This window comes from Macaca fascicularis, chromosome 6, assembly GCF_037993035.2.
Source record: "Macaca fascicularis isolate 582-1 chromosome 6, T2T-MFA8v1.1".
NCBI classification, from domain to species: Eukaryota; Metazoa; Chordata; class Mammalia; order Primates; family Cercopithecidae; genus Macaca; species Macaca fascicularis.
This window is the reverse complement of record NC_088380.1, coordinates 96680437-96704371: the sequence shown is the minus strand read 5'-3', so window position 1 is coordinate 96704371 and position 23935 is coordinate 96680437. Positions and strand designations below refer to the sequence as shown.

Sequence of the window (23935 nt, the reverse complement as noted above, 5' to 3'; positions counted from 1 at the left end):
ATTTTCCCCTCTTGCTTGAGCCATCAAATTTGTCAAAATTTTATGATAATTCATTCCATCATTCCTTAGACATTTAAATGACAGAGAGTCCTAGTCAAGGGGAGAAAGCCTCTGTAATCCTACTCCTCATGGTATAGCTGCCTCCAGAGAGATTTTTAAAATATTCCATATCATGGTATAAGCAGCAGTTAAATTTCTCAATGTCACTGATTTCTTGCCGTTTTGGAAAGTGACAATAAATTGGCTACCTACCATTCTTGACCTTTTGACTTTGGAACCTCTGCTGACCAAATCTTAGCTTGCCTTGTTTAAGTCAGCAGCTCTGGTATCACTCTGATCCTCTCCCAGAGGGTCTGAAGCTTTCACTCACGCTCCTGAACGGGTAAGCTCCCCCTCTAGTGTTCACTGCTCATCAGATTATTCCTCTAACAAATAAGACAGAGAATTGCCTGTTTTTTTTTGGTTCCCTATCGAAGGACGGAGCTTGGGCCAACATTTATAACGGTTTAATGACACAAAGAGGAAAAGGTAAGTATAAATCCTACATTAAAAAAAAAAAAAGTTCCTTCCTTTTGATTCCTTTGAAAGCATTGCTACTGTTTGGTTATGAAACTAAGAAATGCTGCTTGTGCTGCCTTGCAGGCGGAATGCATGGCTGAATAGACAGGATGAGTTTGAAATATATGAGACGATCTCGGAAAAAACAATCCTTTCTGTTGGGAAGCTGGATGTCTGGTTATGAATAAATGACTTTTCACTGGAAGCTGACACTCAGGAACTCTTTATTTGTAGAGCAATTACCAATAGAGGAGCAGGATAGGGGAGGAGGTTGTTCTAGGGAACCCCAGCATGTTTTTCTTCCAGAATTTTAAAAAAGACCAGTAAAAATGAAATGCCTTCCATTTGTTTTTACAAAGAACCTGTGTAAATAGTCCCCTACACGAAAAGACCCTCACTATATTTGACACAGAACTACAGAAAAAAGTGCAGTAGATATTGGTGGTAGTTTTCAAGTGTGTTGAACTCAAGGTTAAAAGTTCAACAACTTCATTAAATGTAGTGTTGAAGCCTTAGTAAGATATAATCCAGAATTTATCATACAATTGAAAGTAAGAGAAAGAAAAAAGAAAGAAAGAGCAAAAGAAGGAAAAAAAAACCTGATACAGTTCTGAGAGGTTATTTTTCACAGTTGGTTACTAAACTAAAATCTAGAAGTTTTATTTATTAATTTTCAACCATGGGCATAATTTTAAACTAAAAAAAAAATGAAGTGTACACCACATTCTTCAAAGAAGGCGCAAACTTTCTATTTAATTGTTTCAAAGTGTGTTTGAAACAGTTGTATATGTCTTGAAATAGGTCATATAATTTATTTGAAATTCAGGTTGGAAATAATATGGCCACATTAAATTAAAAATGGTTTTAATCTTCTGAATTTTGGGGAATAAAATAAGCCCTCAACAAAGTTTTTCTTCATACTGATGATTCTGAAAGTTATATTAGTTTCATTCTGGTTTTCTAAGTTAACATATCTTTCTTAATTAAAATAAGGTAAATAAGTATGACTACATAAACAGAAGGGAAGAACTTCCTTTTGCCATATTCTGTTTTCATATTCTATCACTATTGATAGATAGTGATCAATATTCTCATCATTCTCCCTAAGCATGTATTAAGTACCTACAGATTATATAAAGCTACACCCTGTCAGAACTCAACTTACATTTTTAAATGTAATGTTTGTTATGGCATTAAAACTGAATTATTCTGTTTTGGTCTAATAAAGACCTCAAAACATTTTCTAACGTACAGTAACCATTCCATAAAAATATTCATTACCTTATCACTGTTATTTTTCTCTTTACTGGGTCTTTTAAAACTAGGTTGCTTGATATGGCAGAAGAAGAAGAATGCTTTCAAGTCCTGTAATGTTAGAGTACCTTAACTTTTTCCTGTTTTCAATTTTCTAGGTTCTGTGTTTTATTAAATTCCATTTTGGTGCCTTACTTTAAAGCTGACTTCAGAGTCTTGTTAAAAAGGTCATCATCATTCATGAACTAATGGGACCAGGTGACTAGGACCTATCTTTAATCACAAAGCAGTGGCCCCTTTGAAGGTTCAAAGGATTAATATTGCCTGTATGCCCATTCGGTTTTGAGCTTCTTGGATGACACAACAACACACAGGATTGTCATTTCTACTAGACTGAGGGATTTCCAGGTGGACATCTGTCTTTTCTGAACTGGACTCAGATCATACATCCTTCCCTCTGAGCAGCTGTTTCACGGGAGTATCCTTCAATCACATGTCTCATGCTAAGACTCACTGTGAGACACACAGTGTGAGTTGGAGGTCAGCACAAATATGAATGCTACCTTCTTTAATTTTATTTTTTTTAGAGGCTGCTCTAAATTGCTGGTTCAGGCAAAGTTTAAACCGCTAGAAAAATTTTAAAGTAAATAGATTGCATTTATAATGGAAAAATTGAATTGTGTGAAACTTCCATAGCCCACGTTTCTAGTTGTACACATTTCACATAAAAATTTGTAGTAGGAAGGAAGTCATGATTTATGTCAGTTTGACTAACCTAATTGCTAAAGATTACGCAGCATTGCAAAGGACAGGTAAAGAGACTCCTGTCAATCAAAGTGGTTATAGAAAAACATACAGAAAAAAAAATGACAACAACAAAAATTTAAAATATGAAATACATTTAACTACACAGAACCCTAAAGATCTTTGTAATATAAAGTGATTTATTATAAGGTTATAAAATATAAGAATGATAGGGTCTTTAGAGATGACCTCACCTACTTTTCTCATTGGTGAAGCTCCAGGCTCAGGAAAACTTGGAAAAATGGGTTGCTTGTTTAATGTCATATGGTGAAAAAATAAAGAACGAGGCATTCGATCTTGGCCTGTGGGTTTCAATTGTAGTGCTCTTTATGCTGAGGGAGCTTCAGTCCTGCTTTCAAGGTAACTATGGGTGCTTTCATAGAAATAAGAAGAAAAATACATCTTTGGGAAGTTTGGAGGAGACTTGAGTTATTTTAGGAGATAGTACTTTTTTTTTTTTTTTTTTTTTTTGAGATGGAATCTTGCACTGTCACCTGGGCTGGAGTGCAGTGGCACGATCTCAGCTCACTGCAACCTCTGCCTCCCAGGTTCAAGTGATTCTCATGCCTCAGCCTCCTGAGTAGCTGGGATTACAGAGACCCGCCACTGGAGTTTCACTCTGTTGGCCAGGCTGGTCTCGAATGCCTGACCTTGTGATCCACCTGCCTCAGCCTCCCAAAGTGCTGGGATTACGGGTGTGAACCACCATGCCCAGCCAAAATTAATAAATACAATTTTTATAAACATGTTGAAAACTGGCCATGTGAGCTTATTTTTCAGAATAAATTATGCATTCATTGGTTAATCAACAACAATTCCAATGATTATGAGACAAGAGTAGGTGGTTAATGGCTTTTAAATTACAACAGCAAGTTAAAAAAAAATTTTAAGTAGGTGCACTATTTTCTTTGTTAACCCTATCATCCTAAGTGGGAAGGATAAATTAACATCTTGCTTTATCTTTGTTATGAACTGTTTGTGCCCCCTCCCCTCCAAATTTCATATCTTGAAATATAATCCCCAAAGTGATGCTTTTTGGAGGTAGGGCCTATGGGAAGTGATTAGGTCATGAGGGTGGAGCCCTCATGAATGGGATTAGTGCCCTTAGAAAAAGACGCCAGAGAACTAGCAGAGGGTTTTAAGGAAAAGCTGGTTTTCTGCAGCGTGGAAGATGGCCCTCACTGCCAGATGATGCTGGCACCTGATCTCAGATTTCCAGATTCCAGAACTGTGAGAAATAAATGTTTGTTGTTTAAACTACTCAGCCAAGGGTAATTTGTTATAGTAACCTGAACTAACTAAGACAGCCTTTCTGAGACAGCCTCTTAAATCAATTTTCAGATTTCTAAAGTGATTAATGAGGTCATACATCCTACCAGGAAAGTTAGCTAAAGTAACCAGATTTTAATGTCTTTACAAGCTTAGTTAACAATGTTAAAATTGATCTTTTTTTAATCTCACTTAGCATGTGAAAAAGTATGTCTCTTTCTTTGATCTCAGTTGAACTTTTCTGTATTCACCATTTATTCTATCATGTTCCTAACTGTATATCTGTGATCTAATTAAATATTAATCCACTCTATACACATAGATAAAAACCCTGAAACTATATATGCTCACATATAAACAGTAGTTTTATCTTGGTAGAGTGAAATTATACATGTTTTATTTCTAAATTTTTTGCAATGAATATGTATTTCTATCCTAACGTTAAACAATCTTTCTCATATAATGTCATTGAAAAAAGAAATTGACATCTAGTGAAAAGGACAGGAAGGATTAAAAATACATTGTTCATGTTTTTAGCAGTCTCTACCTGTTTTCCTACAAAGTGGGAAGTGAACAATGTATTGTTTTCAAGTATTTTTTGAGTGCCTATATGCATCTGGCACTGTTTCAGAGTTTGGGATATGTCAGTGAACAAAACAAGTGAGAACACTGCTTTCTTGGAGCTTAAATTCTAGTGAGAATCAATTAGAAAACATTAGGAAAACAAGGAAGTTTATAAAGGTAAGTCTATAAAAATTGTCCACGAGGAGATTGTGGTCAATTGTGTGTGGTAGCAAGGGAAGTCATAAAAATAGGAAAATGTGGAGGAATATTGAATCTCTTTTGAGTACAATTTTGGTGGCTATGTTGATAACAGTTTATGTAGGAAAAAGTCTGAATTTAGCCAAAGGAAACTGGTCATAAGGAATACAGATGACACTTTTGCAGGTTTGAAATCATTAAGGAAATAAAGAGGAAAACTTTTACCTGTAGGGAGCAGAGGCTTCAAAATATGGTTCGTTGCTCTCATTGTGCTGCTGAAATATTTACATGAACTAAATAAGAAACAAGAGTATTATTTGTGTTTATACTTAAAGTTCATGAGTTGCAAGTTGTTCTTTAGTATAGGACCAAAGAACACATACATTAAATCATGAATTAAATTGCTTGAATCAACATTAATTCATGGAAAGTATTAGTCCACGTGATAAAAGTATTATTGTGAGCATGTTAGAATTTCATCATTTTGAACATCCTGCCTTACTTCTCTTTACTTTTTAAAAATTCAATTCATTAATTGTCTCCATTTGGAGATTTACTTACTTTATCTTCCCTTACTCCAATCTCTGTTAGGAGCATAATTCTGTGCCACATTTAGTTAGATGCTAGTCCTTCATACATTCTGATTCAATTGTAAGTTTTCTTATCCTATTTTGCCAGAGAATGCTCAAGAGCAATGATTAAACCTTTTTCTTTTCTGCATCTACATCTCTATTCTCAGTGCCATAACCTTCCACTCATGAATAAATAAAATCATTGTTGTAAAGATGGAATGAAAGAAAACTTGAGCTTCCTAGTCTTCATTCTACAGCTTGATCATTATTTTACAGCTATAGCAATAAATTTTCCATGATAGTAAATATTTTTTCAAGACGAAAAGATGTATTCTAAATTAGAGCCACATATGGAAATTAGGACTCTTGCCTCCAACTCTAAACTTTTGCAATTGTAAAATCCCTTTGGTCTAGAATGCCAATATCATATCTGTTTTAGAAAGTGTCTCTCCAAAAGAGATATGATATTGGCATTTTCTAGCAAAGGGGTTTTACAATTGCGTAAGTTTAGAGTTGGAGGAGGCAAGAATCCTAATTTCCATATGTGGTTCTAATTTAGAATACATCTTTTCGCCTTGAAAAAATGTTTCTCCAGCCGGGCGCGGAGACTCATGCCTGTAATCCCAGCACTTTGGGAGGCCGAGGCGGGCAGATCACAAGGTCAGGAGTTCAAGACCAGCCTAGCCAACATAGTGAAACCCTGTCTCTACTAAAAAAATACAAAAATTAACTGGGCATGGTGGCATGCTCCTGTAATCCCAGTTACTCCGGAGGCTGAGGCAGGAGAATCGCTTGAACCTGGGAGACGGAGGTTGCAGTGAGCTGAGATCGCACCACTGCACTCCAGCCTGGGCAACAGTATAAGACTCTGCCTCCAAAGAAAGAAAGAAAGAAAGTGTCTCTCCAAATACTATATGATACTAACTAAAACATTTAACTCTTACTATATTTTCAGTGCTATATTACCAGTTCATGTCATTCATTCTTATTTGAGGAACATCCTGGTAACACAATAGTTACCGAACTTTCTTCTCTTCATGAAACTTACATACTAGGATAGAGGCAGGTGATAATACAAAGAATATGGTATAAATACACTGAAAGGAAAGAATAACAGAATATTGGAAGTAGAGAATGCTAGAAAAGGTCAACAATTGAAGCCTTCTTTATGTCATCTGTAAGTTTGACTGTGGTAGTTTGCCACCAAAGCTCTGTCTTTGCTTATGTAAACTTATTCCCAACAGGCAAGAGTATGCCAAATTTTCTACCTTAATTCTTTACAGAGGTTCAACCCAAGGATATCATGACTGAAGTTCAAGTGTGTCTTCAAGTGTGTATTAATGTGTATCACATTGCGGCTGCTTGAGTATTCTGCTGTATGTATCCAAACATATTCAGGTCAATGTGATATGTATTTAAAAATATTACTTTAATAGAAGGTTTTAGTGGGGGAATGCCCAGATAAAACTATTAGATACTTTGAGTAACAAAGGAAATGATGAAGAAAAAATAAAAGGGGTTATAGGAGGTCCCCAAAATGTGTTAGAAAAAAATAGGGCAAATGATTGTTACAAAAATTTCCAGCTAGGTATCAGGTAAATTGGCCACACTGAAAACATTATGTTATGTACAAACCTGACCTATTATAAAGGATGCAAAGTGATACTGGTTGTAAATTAGGCATTCTATTTCCAATAAATTCTATAAACCTTAGTGAGGGAATGTAGTCAATGTCATTTAAGTAAGAATTTAAAAAGAGAACCAACCATGACACGATTATAGAGGCATGGCATTTCAGAGAAGAAATGAATCTTATAAGGACATTTAGGTAACTATGGATGAAACCAAATGTAAGGAGCTGTTGAGTACAGATCACCTTAGCAGGGAGAAGATCTGGATAATACTGTCTCTATTCAGATTTTAATATAAACTTAGCTCCCTTGTTTATTTCTCTCATACCTCTGTCACTATATGATTGTGAACTTCTAGATTGCTCTCACATACCTCTGAATCACTGTTTAGCACAGAGTCTGGCATAATAATTCTATTACATATGCTTGCTTGCTGCCTTACTTGCTAAATACATGAGTGAATGAATGATGAGTGAATATATGGCAGACTCTATGCAGACTATGGTAAGTCATGAAACTAAACACAGAGCATCTGACAAAATGACTCAACTTTTGGGGAAAAAAATCTCTCTCAAACTTCTGCGGAAAAATAAAAAGAATCACAAGTTCAATCTCAATTCTAAGTAAACATAAAGACAAAATTATTGAGTGCAAAGCATGTGCCAAACAGTTTTACTTGTGTTAAGTTGATTCCCATAGCAATCCCCCAAAACAGATATTATCCTTAATGAGAAGAAAAAGTAACCGAGCCTAAGGGAAATTAAATAAATTGCCCAAAGTGACATAGGTAAAACAAAAGAGCTAGATTTGAATGCAACCATAACTGACTGCACAGCCCATGCCCTTTCTACTCTGCCTTTTTCCTGCTATTGAAGCATGATTTGGAAAAGTGGTGTTTGGAAATGCAAGATGTTGTGATATTATTAACGCAGAATTTATAACAACTATGACAACAAACACTGAACATAATTTAACCTGTACCCTAGACTTCAGGGTAACATTTTAAAAATGTTGAGAGAAAAAGAGTCTGGATTCCATGGCTATTCATTTTAAATTGGAATATGGATTCAGTGCTATAAAGACTCTGAAATATGAAATGAAGAGTAACATCACTGAACTGGCTTCTTCTAAATATCCTGGCTTTATCACTTACTGAAGGTATGATCTTGGGGATATGATCTCTCTGTACCTCATTTTTCTAATTTGCAAAATGGTGATAACAGCAATACTTTTTCTTGTATGTCAATTGGAGGATTACATGAGACCCAATTGTAAAGAAATGCATATTTAGAATAGTGGTAGGCACATAGGAGACAGTTAGTGAATGGTGGCTATAATATTGAAGATGAAAAAATGCAAGGAACCAAAGGGTTCCTTCATAAAACAGAATCAGACGAGTTACATAAGAGAAAAAGGGGCAAGTCAAGACAGCATGGGACAAAAGCCAGTAGACCAAATTGGCACCAAAACTTCTCTCTAGGGTGAGGGTTGAAGTAGCGTTCAAAATCTCTTAAGAAGAAAGTTTACCTGGAAAAAGTGAGTACCATTTGGCATGGGTCTGCATAACATAAGTGGTATGGTCTGCATGGCCATACCTTTTCAGTGAATGAAAACCTCAGGGATCAAAAAGAAGTTAAAGTATGAGAAAAACTGACTAAAATGTACAGAATTAAATAGAACCAAATGTAAAAGTCCAAATTTAGGCTGCAAAAGTCAAAATAATCTGGAAAAACTCAGCATCAGTTTGTGAACAAATTTATTTAACAATTGATTATAAAATATCTTAAACTCCTTTATATAATTATCAGTATATTGTATATTTATTTACCTGCTTGTCTACATGTGTGTAGCATCTCTTCCCTTACTAGGATGTACGTTTCCAGACAGCAGGGAGCTCATGTTTCTTGTCCACAGCTGCCCACAGTGTGATTCTCACAATGGCTGGTACATTGTAGGTACTCCATAAATATTTTTCAACAAATATGTTGATTTTTAAAATAAATCCCCTTCAGTTAACTTTTGTGGAGTATTTTACTTAATCTGTCTTAGCTGCTGAGTGCTTATCTTCAAAATTGTTATAATTAATGAGACAATATATGTAAAGTGCTTGGCCTGATGCCTGGCATTTTGCAGCTTTTCATAAATGCTAATTCTAGTCTTCCTGCTCAGTTCTTCTGTGTAGAGGATAAATTCCACAGATGGTAGAGGTGTTTCCTGTTATGGAATGACACAAGACTGATCTTTAGATAGCATGCTTCAACAGATTGTCCAATCTTTTACATATCTTATATCTTACAGAAACTCCCGAATTATTGGTACAATAAAAGTTTATACTTACCCCTATATCTAGTAAAATATTAATAAAATTCAAAGAAATTTAATTGTATTAAATTTCATAAACACTTTTGATCTTTATTACATTATATAAAGATCTAATCACCTCTGTTTTCAAAAGACTGTATGGCTGAGCTGGGTGAACTTAGATTAAATAGCCATATTACAAGGAATATGGAGAAGCCATTTTTTCAGTATACATTTTTTAAGTAAAATTAACACTGAACTCTTGGAGACATCAGTTTTAATACTGATAATTGTGTACTTAGAGTTTCTTGTAGTTAGACAAAAGCACTGCACAGCAGTAGAACAAATCACTAAGGGTTATTTCACTGTTTTTATTTTCTATACATCAACTCCAAATGAAGACAATTATATTTGAGATGTGCATTTAAGAATCGGGTGAATCATAAGGTCAAATGATCCTTAAACTAAATTCAAATGACCATTGAAATCTCTTATAAAAGACATTTGGCTTAGGAAAATTGTTTGCTTTTACTTGAGAGTTGGCATTTATACATTTGCTGCTTTAAAATTACTTCTAAAGATTACATTTGTATTATAATGGTATTGTTGTGCAAATCTGGCTTAATACATAAAATGAACGCTCTTGTAGTGTCCCTGATGGTTCCATCACCATCCATGAAGAGTGCTGACCATTCTTACAGGTATCTGTGCAGGCTGCCCTCTGGTGCCCTAGGCCTGTGCTGCCAGTCGCATTCTCCAGCTCATCAACTATGAAATGAAAAGCAAGTTCTTAGCTCAAAAGGAGACTTGATAGAAGTAGCCTGAATTCAATTTCAGAAAATCAAATACTGTCAAAGACTGGTTTTGAAAGAAGGTTTTCTACCATTAAACAAAAAGAAAAAAAAAAAACAAACAAAAACTATCTTAAAATGCCAGTTGAGCATAGCTCTAATTATCAGGAAAAAGGTATAATATGAAGGAAACATTTTCAGCTTACTATGGCTGACATTCTACAAGAATTATAAATTGATTTTAGATTTTCGGAAACTGTAAGTTTCTATCGGGGAAATGATCTATACATGGAATGCACTTATTAATGAAAGTCATCTTCATTATTTCACATATTCCTTCCTAGGAAAATAAGTTATCACCAAGTTATTTTCTCTTCTCACAGTATGTTTAAAAGTTAAGCAGAGATTCAGATAAAGTCTACTTACTGACCCTTACATGCAAAATTTCTTTTTTAAGCTTGGTGTTCCAAACTCTTCTATAAATACGATGGGAAATAAATTTGAGGAAAGGAAAAGCATATACTAAAACTTTAAAGTACAGTTAAGAGTTTATAAGTCACATGATGAAAATTTATTTTATTAATTTTAAAAAGCTGCCAGTCTTTATGAAAAACATTTTTATATTCTAAAATTAATTTTTAAAATATAATAAGTATACAGTCTTATATTAACCTGTAATGATAAAATTCAGGCTACTTAATAATTAATTGTAATTAATTGAAAAAGATCACTAAATTTGGAATCCACCAGTTGAAAAGGGGATAACAGCAAACATTTTTGTGGCATTGACAGTTTATAATAAATGACTTTCACACATACAATATTATTTATATCAATAGCGCTCTTTGAAATACATAGCAAAGTTTTTATCTTGTAGAGGAATAGTCAGCATTTTTAAAAAAATAAGCATTGGAGAAACTACAAATCTGAAAATTTTGCATTAATTAAAGTATTATGAATTCATTTGTTAAAGGGAAAGTAGAGTTACAGCTGATTTTAATGATGAGCTATGTTGAATTGCTTGCACAATAGCACACATGTCTTTGATGATACCAACCTCAGAAATAGATCATTTCAAGCAGCAAAGGCAGCAATTATAGAAGGATGTCAGGTTACAAAAACTGAGCAATTAGACAAGAATTTATCAGGGCATGATTCAATGTAGGTATGGTTTTTTTTTAATATTAATTTCTGTTATATCTTTTTATAATAAAATATTTTAATCTCTCTCAAGATCTCTCTAGTTTAACTAAATCCTCCCACCAGATATGCAAAATAAAACCATGCTAGTCATTTTGGAATTGTGAAAAAAAAAAAGGAGGTAATAGCGTGTTGTGTTCAACTCTACTGCTCCAATTCATTTCAATGAGAATCAGTCAATAAAAAGTCCCTGTTTCAGCAAAGGCGGGAGAAGAAACAAAAGGACTTAATGAAATGATCTGTTTACAAAATGCTAAGTGAGGGTTCTATGAGAAAACAGCATTAAATCCAATTTTGGTTTCCTAATGCAATTTAGGAAGTCTTATATGCTCCCAGTTTTTGCTTGTCTTTTTTTTTTTTTTTTTTTTTTTTTGGTGAATGGACTGAGGCATGTGGTCTTTTTTCTTTCCTTAACATTATTTTTTTAAAGCTATTTGACTTTCTTTCTCTTCAACTTTGCTACAGTATTTCTAAATAGCCCAGAAAAGATAAATCAATGCCTGAACTGTAACCTTACACTTATGTACTTGTTAAATGACTTTTTTTACAGTCTGTTATTGCTAGAAATTGGATTGCTTTTAAACTAATGCTGTCTGGCGGGCAAAAGTGAGTGAAACCGCAAAGCCTGGAGGAACACTAATTACTTGTTTTAATTAGCAGCAACTTTCACTAGAGTATAATCTCCCTACAGGCCACTTTTCGGTAGGTGTAGAAAAAAAAATCATGTAGGAACAAACTGATAATCTCTTACTTGCCCCTAAATGAGAGCAGAACTCAGATTCTAGTATAGACATATCATTTGTACAAGCCTCTAAACCCTCAGGAAACAGGGCCTACCAGGCTAGGCTACCCAATTCAAAGATCTTTAGCAATCAGTTGTACAATAGAGCCCTTATTTTATGCTGCTACATCATAAAAGTGGTCCTTTTGTTACATTTCCATCCTTAAAAGGGTCTTAATCCCTTTCTTTTCAGACCAGTCTATGGCAAATTCCACTGGGACATCCCATTCGCCACAAGGACTGAAATGACCCACTCCGAAAGCAGCATGTGAAGCTTTGAGCCTTTCTTCCCCCCGCCACTCTCCAGAGAACATTAAATCGTACTTTTCATTCCCCTCACCATAGGGGGAACCCCCTTAATGATGACAGAGAAAGAAAAATTCCATCACACTGTCCTATGATACCATTCTGCTGTCAAGCAGGCGTTTCCCTGGTCAGAGAATCAAACATGGCTTCCAGCAGGTGGATGTTGCTGAAGGTCACAGACAGCAAAATGCAGAGGTTACACATGGAGGAAGCACAGGTTCCCACAGCAAATTAAGTCATCTGTGAAGCCTTCTCATTTCCCAGCGACTAAATTTATGACTGCTTTTAAGGGTCATCATTGCTTGCATGCACATGCACTTTATTAAAAGTGTTTGAGATTTTGGAAGAGCAGCGTTGTCCCAATTAAAAATACATACATGAGCTATGTGTTTAAAGAAAACGGGGAAATTTAAAAATGTGTTTATGTAACTCTTTTATTATTGATTAGGGAGATAAAATCTTAAGTAATTTTAAAACAAATGTGTAAATAATAGATTGAATATGAGCATGTTTCTTGTTTTTTTTTTTAAGGAAATCTTTAATAATGATTTATTACTTATTTCTTTTTTTAAAATTATACTTTAAGTTCTAGGGTACATGTGCACAACGTGCAGGTTTGTTACATATGTATACATCTGCCATGTTGGTGTGCTGCACCCATTAACTCCTCATTTGCATTACGTATTTATCATAATGCTATCCTTCTTCCCTCCCCCCACCCCACAACAGGCCCCAGTGTGTGATGTTCCCCTTCTAAAGTAAAGGTGGTCGTCTGGGAAATAGTAACATTTCCCCTTGATATAGAAAATTGTTTTAACTTTTTACGTCAAAGGGCCTGAAAGAAATCCACAGCGTTAAAGCTGTATAATGCTGTTATAAATCTTGATTACTATGATATGGATTCCTATAAGGCTTGAAATATGCCTCTTATTAAAACAAATTTAATTTAGCAAGTTTTTTATAAAATAAAAATATGGAATAGTAAGTCAGTAATTTTTACTAGATTCAATGACCTGTAATTTAATCCAAATTAAAAATAAAGTTTTCTCATAGGTTTTACCACTCTTTAGTTTTCTTATTATTTAATATGTATTTTAAATTATACTGTAGTTTCTTCTCAAATGTTGAGAATGAATAGAATCTATTCAATTTTATATAAATGTTTCAGAGAATTGTGTAGTAAATCTTTGCTACTGTTGACATTTCCAACTGTCAATGGCAATAGCATTGTAAATATTTTTGACCAGATTATGATGATATTTTTCAAAAAATTAGAAATTCATTGTTTTATTGGTTCTTTTTTTAATTAATAACTTAGAAGAAGCCTTAATTAAAAGCCACACCACACTCATTTTCAGGTATAACTTTATATATATAAAACCACATATTCTAGGAAAATATTATGTGTACAAATAATTCTATAAGGTATTATCATATATACACATTCATTTATCTCACATTCACACATTTAAAAATTTTTGAATTATAAAAACAAAAACCTAAAAATCAAACTCAAAACCAAACATAGCAATTTTATAACACAACAAATATTGGCTCTACCCTTCTTCTATTACTCAGGTGGTAATATTTGCCAATAGGTGATTATTTGAAATATTAAGATGAAAGAATCCTCTAAATGCTTATACTATAACTTTAACTTGTTATTACAGTATATTTCTCTCCAAGAGCTTTATTTGAGCTTGCACAAGGGTGCGTTTGGTTATTGTTTTGTAAAAAGTGAAAAATTCACAAAGTGTTTATACAAAATTATTGAATTTGTGTCTTGAGATTTGTTTTCTTCTATGGCAGCCTTTGTGGGTAGCTCATGTTTGGGGTCCAGCCTGCTGGAGGGTTAGAAATGCAATGCATGAGATAGCAAAAAGAGACCTGAATCAGAAAAAGTAAACATGTAGAATAAAGGACAGTTGAAAGAGGCTTTGTGAACAAGGGGTGTTGCAGTAGAGAATGGGTTAGGGTGAGGCTGCCCCGGTTCTTTGTTCCTCTTCACAGCGGTGTCTCTGAGGGACATGCATTGTCCCCTGAATGAACTGACCATCTCTCAAACAGGCTAATAGCCACCCCTGTAAGCACATTTAAACTATCAAGCCTAAATATTTAGAGTTATTTAGGGCCTTTTTTCATTAATTAGTGGCTACCTACCTGCCATTCCTTGATTTTTCTGTACGTTCTGTTTCCCTAGTACTTTCTACAAGAAGCATTCTGAAATCCAAGACTAAATGCTATGGCTGAAACTTGATTCTGTTTAATTAAGTCTGAAGAAAAACTGTTTATTTTATAAGACTCATGCTGTATAGAGAACATGTGCATTACGTGAGATGCAAACTCACACACAATTTACTCCGACGAACTTTAAATTTATACCAACTTTAAATTTCTAGGCAGAATATCTTTTTTTTTTTTTTTTTGCATACCATTTTATTTTCCTTGCTGTTATGTGGAAAAAGAAAATCCATGTCTGAAGAGGTATCATTCAGAATGTATACACTACATGAGGAGAAAAAAGTTGACCAAATGCGGGTTGGAAAGAGGAAGTATTAAAAAAAGAAAGAAAAAAAACATATTTTTTCCCCACTAAATATCAAGGTATGTGTGTTTTATAATCTTGAAGATTCTCTAGGTAGATGTCTTGATGGGAAATAAAACTTGAATGTCCATGAGGGATTCAACCACAATTTCAAAGTGTCATTTAAATTCCATTATTAACTTTTTCAGTGTTGTGAGTGGTGATTAGCCTCTTAGGGAAACTCTATTAATACAATGAGTGAATTTAATTACTGAAAATCCAAGTGTAGAATATAAGCATATTTTTATCATTATTTATACTACTATATGTTAATACATGTGTTATATAGCTTACAGCTTATTTGATAAGGCCTTATAGAAATGGTAGATTTTTCTTCTGAGATAACAAGTGATAAATCTTAAAAACATTTTAGTCATTGACTTCTAAAGCAAACACTTAACTCTGACACAAAGCACCTTTCCCGATTATGCATTTGGCAAGACTATGGAAGTGCAGATATACTTACTATATTTTAGCAATTTAATTCTTTTGCCTTTGAAGAGCGTTTGCTTTTGACTTTAAAATATAAATGCCAAAACAAAGGTAATTTTACACTTGAAAAGATGTGTTAATACAAATATATAGGCCGGGCGCGGTGGCTCACGCCTGTAATCCCTGCACTTTGGGAGGCCGAGGCGGGCGGATCACGAGGTCAGTAGATCGAGACCATCCTGGCTAACACGGTGAAACCCCGTCTCTACTAAAATACAAAAAATTAGCCGGGCGCGGTGGCGGGCGCCTGTAGTCCCAGCTACTCCGGAGGCTGAGGCAGGAGAATGGCGCGAACCCGGGAGGCGGAGCTTGCAGTGAGCCGAGATGGTGCCACTGCACTCCAGCCTGGGCGACAGAGTGAAGACTCCGCCTCAAAAAAAAAAAAAAAAAAAAAAAAAAAAATACAAATATATATTTTAATTATAAAATAATTTTATCAATATATAATACAGGTTGTGATTACACAGCTGCGTTCAATTTATAAAAGTTAGTCTAGGAGACCTTTATTATTTGTGCCTTTTTCAGTATGTATGTTTTATTTTAATGAATATCCTATTCAAAATTGTATAGAATTCCCAGAAACACAGAATTTCAGAAATTACTTGGGGAATTACTTATATAGATTTCCCAAAAGGTTATTATTTTTTTGAATGGATAACTTTATATTCAGATCTCATCTTGACAAGGTGGAAACATCTGACCACTGCTTTAAGCATCTTTTAAAAGGGTATAAATGATAAACATGAAAAAACTCTGTAAACCAAATGCGAATTGTAATTATAAAGTATTGTTAAAATGTTATAGGGGATAGCAAGTTGTATGAGACAAGATTGCTGATTTCTAAGATCTCAAAATACAGAAAAAAAGTCAGGCATGTTCATATCTAAGTGTGCCAATTGCTCTGATTGAAATACAAAGAACCATGAGGTTTATTTGATAAATGCTTACCGTGTGCCAGTTATTGCTCTAAGAGTTTGTTTGTTTGTTTGAAGACAAGGTCTCATAATAGCATGATCATTGCGCACTGCAACCTCAAATGCCTAGGCTCAGGTGACTCTCCTGCCTCAGCCTCCCGAGTTGCTGAGACTATAGGTGCAAGCCACCACATCTGGCTAATTTGTTTTATTTTCTAGAGACAATCTCACTATGTTGCACAGGCTGGTCTCAAACTCCTGGTATTGCTGTTATAAATACACTCTGTAGTTCACAAAAATCTGTTCAACTGATGGTTCAGATTTCTGTGCTAAACTTATGGATCGTATTTGCTGTGTTTTATGTTTTATAAGGTACTCATTATTTTCACTTTTATCTCGTTTCTTAAAAAAAAACTTTAAAAAGAAGTACTCATTATTGAATATCCATTTATATAGTGTATATTCTGCCACATCAAAAGCTTGCACTATGATTATTAGGCACACAGTCTAGCAGAAAAAAAATATGGAATCATTGAATATATGATGATAAATCATATAGTAAATATACTTTCATAGTGTTCTAGGAGAAGAGTAGAATGGTAGATTTGTTCTGACTGACAGATTTAGAAAGACTTCAAATTAAAAGTGTTACTATTTAATCTGAATTGGTGATTAATTTAGATTACAAGATTGACATTTAATCTGGAATCTAGAAATGAATAAGATTTTATGAGTAGACAAGAGAGGGAAAGAGATGCTCTTTCTTGAATGTTTCGGATATCCATGTAAAGATGTATTTACACTCTGTGGAATATGTTTTGCTTCCTTGAACTGTAACTGTTATGGGCCAATTTCCCATTATTCTTATATACCCCGTAGGAGTAAGGCTATGACTTCCTTATCCAGAGCTCAATTAGAATAGCAATGACTTCCAAATCTCTTTTATCCAGAGCTCAATTAGCATAGCATTTGAGAATGTGAATACTATTTAGGTTTTAATACATGGTTGCAAATTCTTTGACACTTTTCAATGGAGAGATAGGGTCAACTTCCCCTCTCTTTCAATCTGGCTGGGTTTTCAACTACTATGAACAATTGAGTATGCTAGAAATGACACTTAGGACTTCCAAAGCTAGTTTACAACAGGCCATGATATTTCTGTTCTGTTTGCTGAACACTTGTTCTTGGACCCTTGAGCTGCCATATAAAAAGCCTGAACAACCAGAGGCCTCTGTGTTAAAGAGGATCCAGTCACCAAGTCCAGGTGAGCCTTGTCCTCCATCTTCTATTCTCAATCTAGGTGCTACAGCCCATCCATCAGCTGAATGTTGCCAAGTAACAGCCATCCCTGGAACATGGAAAAACGAATTCACCTGGCCAGGCTCCATCCAAATTCTCGACCCACAGAACATGAGGTATAATAAAGTGGTTGTTGTTTTCAGCCACTAATTTAGGAGATAATTTATTACATAACAATACAGAGCTGGAAAAAACTGGAACAAATATGTTCATTTTTTTACACATATTAAAATCCTTGACTTTTCACATCCAATTATAATCTTATCCTTCTCATTCCTTCTCTAGATTTGTTGAATGAATGAATATAAGATTGAATTAATAGTACTGTCATGCGCGTCCGTGTGAAGAGGCTTTGTCTGAGCAACATGACTGTTTATTTCACCTGGGTGCAGGCGGGCTGAGTCCGAAAAAGGAGTCAGTGAAGAGAGATAAGGGTGGGGCCGTTTTATAGGATTTGGGTAGGTAAAGGAAAATTACAGTCAAAGGGGGGTTGTTCTCTGGCGGGCAGGAGTGGGGATCACAAGGTGCTCAGTTGGGGAGTTTTTGAGCCAGGATGAGCCAGAAAAAGGAATTTCACAAGATAATATCATCGCTTAAGGCAAGGACTGGCTATTTTCACTTCTTTTGTGGTGGAATGTCATCAGTTAAGGTGAGGCAGGGCATTTGCACTTCTTTTGTGATTCTTCAGTTACTTCAGACCATCTGGGCATATACGTGCAAGTCACAGGGGATGCTATGGCTTGCCTTGGGCTCAGAGGCCTGACAAGTACAAGCTTTTATGTTAAATAAATAAGCAAAATAAATATATTATAATAAATTTTGATAAATACTATGAAGTAATCTAAAAGAGTGTTATGAAACACAAATACTAGAAGAATCTAGCGTACAGGGAAGATTTCACTTCAGAAGTGAAATTTAAGTCAGGCCTGAAAGATGGGAAGGAACAGCCAAGGGAAGGTTGAAAGAGTGAACTTTCCGAGAAGGAGCAGCTATGTGATAAGTCCCTGAAATGGAAAGAGCTTGGAAATTCTAGAATTCATAGGAAAACGAAACAACACAACCACTACAACTGAAGCAAAATAAGAAAATGAGAGAACAACTCAAAGTAAATTTGGAGATATGGCTCAAGAGCCATATTAAACAGAAAAATTCCTCTTAAAGAGTTTATATTTAATTCCAAATTCAAAGGGAAACTACATAGATGTTTTATAGGAATTAGTCATTATTATTTGTGTTTATACAGAAAATATTCAAGTCTCATTCTACAAAAATATTATTATATTTATGACAGTAATACAGGCAGATTAACTTTTATTTTAATGTTTATTTCTTTGTGGGAATTAACTTTGAATTTTTACTTGCAAAACCAAAAGCATGTTCTCAGCAGGAAAAATTGTGACATTCTTTTTTTTACAACTTGTCTCCAAATAGTAACTCTCCAAAGAAGTCTCTATAAGCTACAGTGCAATGAGGAGTTAAGTGGAGAAAGGAAAAAGGCTCAAGTAGAATACAGAGTTGAAGTTCTGTCTGTTCCCAGTTTTGAAAAAAGTACATTTCCAACTGTCATAATAAAGACTAAAACAGTATTTCTCATGGCAGTTGTAAGGCTTAAGTGAAATAATCCATATGCTTCATGACATGACGTGTCATATAGTGAAGTTTCAGTGAGTGTTGTTATTGTTATATTGTTATATATGTAAAAATTTGGCTAGGTGACTTTTGTCCTGAAATGATGTTAAGGATGCTTGCAAGTTGGACTTTCACAAGTTGAGTAGTCCTTGTCAGTAGCCCCCATTTATTTAAAGAGGCAAACTCTTCTAAATTTCATGGCATACACCTGGCAATCACTGAATAGAGCCCTTGTTTTGAAAACAAGCTAATTAACTAATTTTACAAACAAGCCCAAATTATAAGCCATGATAATAAAAAAACTATTCCTTAAAATGGGAAGTTTAAAACATTTCTCTTATAGCTCATAGTACAGTGATATCAGTATCATTTGGGATTGCTTCACACAAACCTGGATATTTAATATAATCAAAAAAGACTAAAGTGGTATGGGCTCTTCTTTCTTCTTTATTTTCTCACTTGATCGTGCCACAGGTATTTGAATTTGGCCACTTTTCTTTCTCACTCTCTTCCCCCATCTGCAAGCAGATGCAGAAGCTCTAACCAAGGATTCCCAGAGAGAAAGTAGAGCCATGAGCTGAAGGGATCCTGGGTCCCCAAATCACCATGTCGGAGCTCTTCAGCCAAAAGCTGACATTGAGCTGCTATGTGAGCAAGAAGGAGACATCTTGCCCAGTAAGACATTTATTGAGCTTTTTAGATTGTGTTTTACCAGTTGGAGTAAAATGATTGATATGATCACATATTCTCCGTCCACTGCAAAAAAATAAACTCTATTCTCTCAAAAAATAAGCGTGTTATTTAAAAAATAAGTCACTGAAAATTACCATCTTTTTCTCTAAAGAAATCCAACTCCTTAGCTGCCTCTTTCTTTCTTTTAACAGTAAGACCATTCTCCCAGTGTCTCAGCCTCAAAATTTTGGTGCTGGTTATCACTAGCTCCATCTTGCCCCTCATCTGTAGTCAGCTACCATCTTCAGTAAAGTCTGAATTCTCAATGATCCTCACATCTAGCCCTTCCAGCTGACTTAGCAGTTTAGACTTTTAGCACCTTTCAATGATCATTATGTCAGAAATCTAACCCCAATTTCCTTGGCTCTCAATCCATACTCAGCATTGTGCCAAGAAATATATTAGTCAGAGTCCAGCCAGGGGAAGAAAACTACACCCATAATATGAACAGGGTATATATAAAATAAAGAATTGTTAACTAATAAATACGATTTAAAAAGGACTCCAATTCAAGTGAAATAGTAAATGCAGAAAGCAGCTACTATATCTAAGGCTAAGGGAGAGGGAACAAGAAGAAACTAAGAACTTACAAGAGGAATTCTCTCTTAACTCAGACTCAGACCTTATGGGAGAAAGTATGACTATCACAGAAACACATGGCCTGCTGATGGTTAAGAAACTTGCTGAAGAAAAAAGTGATCCATAGAAGGGATGGGAAACCTGTGGGGCAGTGTGTCACTCAGCCTTAGGAATGTCCCTTTTGAGGGACTGAGAGACTTGCTGGAGGGCACAAGCCCGACCTGGTCCCTACAACAGGCTTACCAAGTGGTCAAGAAAACAGTCGGAGGATATGGATGGGCTGGTCACTAAGGAAAGTCTATTTCTAATATTTGCTTATGTTCCTGCAGACCTCTGTACTAGCAGGTCTAACACTGAGTCACTGGGCAAAGGAGAAAGGTTGACATGGTCCAGCTATATATAATATTACAAAGCAGGGAAAGAAGAGTGGATTTGGAACTGAGAAAGAATAACATGATAAGTAGCACAGAAAATGAGAGAAGAACAGCAAAGTCCCCATTTTCCATTAGCTCAGAAACAACTCGAACTGAGATTAAAAAGTAAATATTTGTCATAGATTTAGGTAAGTGCTATGATGGAGTATACAAAATGTTCATAGGAGTATAGAGATGGGCACATAATTCAGGTTAAAGAAATAAAAGAATGATTGTGGAAGAGCCAATGCTGAGTTTCAAAGAGTGAGTAGGCATTAGCTAGATGGGAAAGGAATCATGAGGAGAAAGCTTTTCAGATAGAGGAAATAGCAAGGGCAAAGATTAAGACTTGCCCTTGCTACTTGTTGGGATTGTTCATATGTGAATTGCAAGTTACATAAAGTGCAAAATATAACAAACAAACAAACAAAAAAAGATCTGAGTAGGTAAGTATGGACTAGATCACTTATTTGTCCTGGTTTTGAAAATGTTGTTCTAAGAAGTTTGAATTTTATCCTGAAGACATTGGCAAGCAAATGAAGGATTTGAAAAAGGTAGTAGAGGGGAGTCAAGATCAGAATTACCATACTGAAAAACCTTTGGCTGTGTGAATTCAATGCCATTTTAGAAGGATTGATCTCTCTGTTTGATGGTGAAGCCCAAATACTAATACCTTCAACTGGCACATAGTTCAGAATACAAGCTCAGAGACTATTTGTGGAATAAGTGAATAAATGAGAGTTCATTTTAAAGATGGTGAGTTGCTTGAGTTAGAGGTGTTTGAATATTCAGTTGTGGAAGTTTAAGAGCCAGATGAAGGCAAATCTCTAGGTCAAAAGAGCATTCTGCAAAGATATTTAGTGCTGGGAATTGCCAAGATATAGACAGGATTTGAAGCCTTGATCCAGATAAATTTATGTAAAGAGAGTGTAAATGGAATGATATAAAAGGAGGCTTATGAAGAACTTTGGAGACATCAATAGTTAAACAGGAGTAGAGAAAAAGGTGTCAGAAATAAGACTGAAAAATAACCAAAGATTTTTGACAAGAACTTGAGAGAGAGGTAACTTGAAGAAAAAAGAAGAGATTGGGAACTCGATCAAAAAAGAAGTAATGTCAATAGCTTCAAATGCAGCTTAGGAGTCAAGTAAGAGAAAAATGCAATTTGAATATATTTTTACTGGCTTTCTCTTCCTAAGCCTATGATATAACCCACGTGTTTCTCTGTCGAGTTTTATTAAAGTCTAGCTCTAATCATTCAACTCCCTCTTTAAAAACTTTCACCAATTCCCCTCAAATCAATTGCCCTTAAGTCCCTTTCAAGAACAATCAACTAGTGCCTATCCTCGAGACTGGTGTGACCTCTCCATGCTTTGAATCCCCTTGCATTTCACTAGGATTTATTACATTCAGCTTTTTGTATTAATATATGTGCATTTTTCTTATCACATCGATAATCTCTCTCAACTGGGCTGTAAGTTTCTAACAATAGTTGTGTCTCGCTCTTTGTATTTCTGTAGATTTAGTATGATGGTTAAATTTTTTGAATTGTAATGTATTAAGCACTCATATTCTGAACACTGAGCTGGATTGCTTTTACCAATAATTTTGTTAACATTAAAACATAGTCCAGTTATCAATATTACCATTTTGCCTACTCAGTGAACTTAAAATACCTTTTCAAATAACTACCAAGTGAAAATCTAGAAATTTAAACCAGTCCTGTATCCCTGGCAAGACTGTAAAATACTTTTGTCACACTGTACCACCTTGGAGAAGGAAGGAAACATATACATATTTATTTTATTAAGTTGGTTTGAATTGATATCACTCTTGCAAATGGTTTCAAACTATGTGGGGCAAATAGTTTACTTCATTTTATTGCATATTTTTAAATTATATAATTTGGAAAACAATATAGAAAGCAAAGGTAAGGGATACAGTGAGGGAGGGATAATAAGTTGTAGATGACAGAATTAGGATTTGCAATGATACTGACAGATTGAAATGATGTGTTAAAGTAAATGAGATGACATTCGACAGGAAGAATTCTGGAGGATGCATTATTATGGGGGTGGCAAAGAGGTGAAAGAGCAGGTAGGATGGTTTTAAACAGTTCAGGAGAAAAGGAGTGAGGGCTCAAACTCCGTTAATGGAAATGGATGTGAGTGACACAGAGCATTTAGAATCTACATAAACCTTGACAAGTGAATAATGCAAGGATGAGGCAGAAAGAATCAAACAGGGCTTTAAATATTTGAGCCTGTATAACCCAGAAAGGTGAAGACATTGACAGAGACGAAAAAGTGAAGAAACTGGCAGAGAGTTCAGGAGGACCTGGTTTGGGAGTCAAGTAGAAAGAAAGCATAGTTACTTCAAATTTGGGTATGCATGTTATTCAAGTGAAGATAATGCCATCTTCTTTTTGAAAATTGGGAAACTGTTGATTCATTTCCACTCTTTATTTTAGGCAAGGTATTCAATCATTCATGATTTTTAGAGCTACATAGTATTGAACAAGTACTTTGTGCCAAAAACAAAGCAGGGTGCTTTGTATGTGTTATCTTAGTTAATTGTCATAACCTGTCCTGAAAGTCCATTTATAGCTGAGAAAACTGAAACTGACAAATAGAAAAGACAACTTAAGATATCCAAAGACATTTGAAGACATCCAAAGACATTTGTGGAAATCGCTAAAACTCAAATTAGATTCATTACCTAATTGCTCTACTTTTTTTTGACATTTCTACCTAATATGAAGGGTTACTTATGCCCTGTTTTCAGCTCACTGGACTTGATGTGTGAATTTGTCTCCCATTTTGTCCTCATTTTGACATTTACTCATATGCTAGATGTACCTTTTTCTGGCCTCCTTGTTTAGGAGGAGCTCTGGCATATGGAACCAAAATTCTGAGTCTGACCTATCTGGTTGAGTTCAACTGGCCCTACCCTACCCCTGTGTAAGAAGGATCTTGGATCTCATTGCACAGAAGTGTCTTCTTGAAACTCTCCCACTCACTCTGAGCTTTCTAGAATTGTTTGAACTATTTCTTGAAGGTTGTGT

General features: G+C 35.0%; 1 long non-coding RNA gene across 9 annotated transcripts in view; it reads left to right on the top strand.

Annotated features, from left to right (window-relative positions):
• The first annotated feature begins 419 nt into the window (after nucleotides 1-419).
• Nucleotides 420-23935, top strand: part of LOC123574002 (uncharacterized) — a 144224-nt gene continuing 120708 nt past the window's right edge. For 7 of the 9 annotated variants that reach the window (XR_012414572.1, XR_012414574.1, XR_012414571.1 and 4 more), the window contains exon 1: nucleotides 420-528. This is a non-coding gene — a long non-coding RNA (uncharacterized lncRNA). Of the gene's footprint in view, nucleotides 529-17807; nucleotides 17977-19675; nucleotides 19823-23935 lie in introns of those variants that run through there. The other 2 variants (XR_006698791.3, XR_010587449.2) reach the window with 1 other exon arrangement.